General features: G+C 27.6%; 1 long non-coding RNA gene across 1 annotated transcript; it reads left to right on the forward strand.

Annotated features, from left to right (window-relative positions):
- The first annotated feature begins 714 nt into the window (after positions 1-714).
- LOC145957737 (uncharacterized) lies at positions 715-2,945 on the forward strand. Its single transcript, XR_014433738.1, has 2 exons — positions 715-2,112; positions 2,750-2,945. It is a non-coding gene; the product is annotated as an uncharacterized LOC145957737 (long non-coding RNA).
- Positions 2,946-3,449: the final 504 nt, after the last annotated feature.

The raw sequence follows: 3,449 nt of genomic DNA on the forward strand, positions 1-3,449 counted from the left end.
TTAGATGGGGTTGATTGGTGTTTGGATGTTGTTCTTGTGCAAGTGCTTGATTTGATATGCGATGAAGGGCTTCATGCAGTGGCTGGGGGCTTGTAAGGACTTTATAAAGAGATTAATAGAAGTGAGGTTTTATTAGTTCTTTATGTATACAAAGTTGATTTTTGAAGTGTTAACAAATATCAAAATACATAGTCATGCTTTAATCAAGAAAAAATTGACTTGAGAAACGAAAAGAAAAATCACATACAACATAACTATGAATTTGGATCCTCTCCTGCAATTTTCTCTCTCCAGCCTCTTTCCTACAACATTAATAGTCATAGGATATATTTAATGGCTCAAATTTAATCTTATAAATAATGTAACTTCTTAAATGATTAAATTTGAGCCATTAAATATATCTAATGACTATTAATGTTGCAGGAGAGAAGCTGGAAAGAGAAAATTGCAGGAGAGAATCCAAATTCCTTAACTATTAGGGAAAAAACTATATATTTAATACAATTATTAGCAAGTCATTAAATGTCATTTAAAAATGTTAAGAAAATTATATTTTAAAAATATTTTGTTTAATTTCTTACAATATATATATATATATATATATATATATATATATATATATATATATATATATATAAAAGGACCTAATCTAAAAACCAATTTAATATCTTGGATCCTATAACCTATGCTTGCATGGCCCCATATATTTTTACGAGAGTATTATTAACATACATTTATTTTGTTACTTTTGTCTTTTATTACATAACTTATTGCGTCTATTCCTTTTTTCTTCTTCCAAGTTATATCAATTAACTCCAAAATAGGAAATGCTATTACTTTTACGAGAGTATTAGGGCATCTTCAATGGAAGCAACTCATTTGAGTTGCTTCGTGCATTGAAAAATGAAAAAAGTGGTCCCGAGTGTGTCATGTCAGTATTAAGCAACTTAAATACAAATTTACTCCAATGGTAAGAAACTTTAAGAAATTCAACTTTTAGAATTTTTTTTTCTAATCATTTATGAACCAATTTTAAATTTTTATTAAAAAAGATAATTGCACTACAATGAAAGAAAATAAATTACAAGAAAAAATATACAATAATTAGATATTAAAAATAAAATAAAGTAATAATAAATACATAGACATTATACGAAATTAATTTTCATCATTATTTTTTCCGAAACGTTCCCAAATATGTTCAATAAGATCTGCTTGAAATCTGGTAAGGAAAGGTTACTTGAGGAAGCAACTCTCTCTCTTCATCAAGCAACTCATGTTGCCACGTCAAAGTCCTCCAATGACAAGAAATCGAGACTTGAGTTGCTTCATGGGACAAGCAACTCCCATTGGAGTTGCTCTTAGTAAAAGAGTATTATTGGGCTGGTGATGTATTTATGGGCTATTGCTATAACTTTTGCTCAATTTTACCTTTTATTTTATTTTAATGGATCTGAATATACTTAATATGCATAGTGTTTTGGCTAATGCAAGAGACCATGTTTTGGAGATGACCAAAAAGGAAATCAACATCTTCCTCTAGAAGACATTATATTCTGCAATAAATTCTTGTTATAAACAAGAACAATTTTTTATTTTAATTTTGCATATATGCTCTTCTTCTTCCTCAAATGAGTGGGTACAAAGACAAGAACTTGATGAACTAAAAAAAGATTTGGAAGAAGTCAAAAATGAAAGAGATGAGCTTCGAGTTAAAGTTGTAAATATTGAGAAACTTTTTGAGCAAAACAATGCAATGATATGACAATGGATGGATAGTATTAATCGTCATTCCATGCCACCTAATATAGAGGATAATGAAGATGAGGATGAGACACAACCACCTAGTCAACCATTCAATCCTAATAAAGGTAACCTACTAATTAAAATATTTTTTTAATACAAATACAAAATGGTTATAGTTGTTAAACCAAATAACGTTATCATAGTTGAAAATGGTATGATGTTATTAACTTATTTCAAAAGCTTTCCAATATAGAACTTGCTTTTTGGTGTCTTATTTAAGATAAATTCTGTTCAAAAAATGTTTTTGGGAGAAGAAAACATGTTGAAATGTTCTTTTCTTTGATCTGATGATAGTGAAAAAGGAAGGTGATAAGGTCTATCTTTCTTGGCCTGATTGGAAAAAAATTTTGATACAATTTTTTTTAACAATTTTGTAGTTGACAGTTTCTCATTGAGGATGTGAAAGTATCTACCTCGCTAATTGTGATTTTATATTAGGTGCTTTATGAAACTATGATTGCAGTCTCTTATTGTAGTTTCCCTTATTTTTGGTAATTGCTTATTGTAGTTGCCTAAGATTTTCATTTTAATCTTGATATGTTTAAGTTTAGGCTGAAAAGGGTTGCTTGCATAAGGGTGCCCTGTGTTAACATAATATGCACATCTGAGTCCTTAATTTGCATACAAAATTAAGATTTGAAAAAAGCTAATTATAAGTGAGTTTTTCGTTTATATATTTATTTTGAAATACATTATGATTAAAGCCAACTAAGTTTTAAGAGTAGATATGACTATATTTTTCTATTATCATTACTATTACCACAATGCAGTACTAGGGCTCAAATGGCCAACCTATGCAATAAGAGATACACTACAAGGGACTTTCAATTCATTTCATTATTTTCCAATATATCAAGATTCAGTTCTCTACTCATTCCAATTTTGTATAATATTTTTTTGGATCAATTATATATTTATTTATTTTGTACTTTTTTTTGTGTAGATGACTATTTTCGAAGAAATAAAAGAATGTGATGTACATGAAGAGTTCCAGGCACAAAATAAAGGACATGTTACTTTCATGATATATGTTAAGTTTTTTATTCACTCATTTTTTCCACAGGTGTTTTTTTTTCTTGAGACAGTTTTATGAACTTCATGACTTTGTTGTTGAAAGTGTTCTAATTTTTTATGTTTTTCTTGAGTTGTTCTTATCTTTGGGAGAAAGAAAGACACCTGATTGATTGATGTTCACTGGAAGTGTTAAAGACAATTTGTTGCTATATTAAAACTAAGTACTGTCAAATGAAATTTTATAGAAAGTGATTGTTTGAGTATTATAAATACAAACAATAAGGATTGTATGTTTGGAGGATATTATGTGCAATTTTAAAAAATTAGAAAACTTAATTACTTAATTTTCATGTTAGTATATAGCGTATGTTGACTTTTTGCACAATATTTTAACATAGAATAAATATGTGAAGTAAATAAATAATTAATATTATACTTAAATAATTATTATGTTTTAGTAGAAAAATAATTGAAGTTAGGTATGTGGTGAATTTGAAAAAAGAAGATAATAAATATGAAACAAATACTTTTTTTATATTATATCAGCCACTTTGAGTCATTGAAAAATGGGTCACTAATTAAGTTATTTTAAAATTTGGTCACTAAAATGGTTACTTTAGAATTGGTTA

The sequence above is a fragment of the Cajanus cajan genome, chromosome 5, assembly GCF_000230855.2.
Source record: "Cajanus cajan strain Asha chromosome 5, NIPB_CcT2T_4, whole genome shotgun sequence".
Classification (NCBI taxonomy): domain Eukaryota; kingdom Viridiplantae; phylum Streptophyta; class Magnoliopsida; order Fabales; family Fabaceae; genus Cajanus; species Cajanus cajan.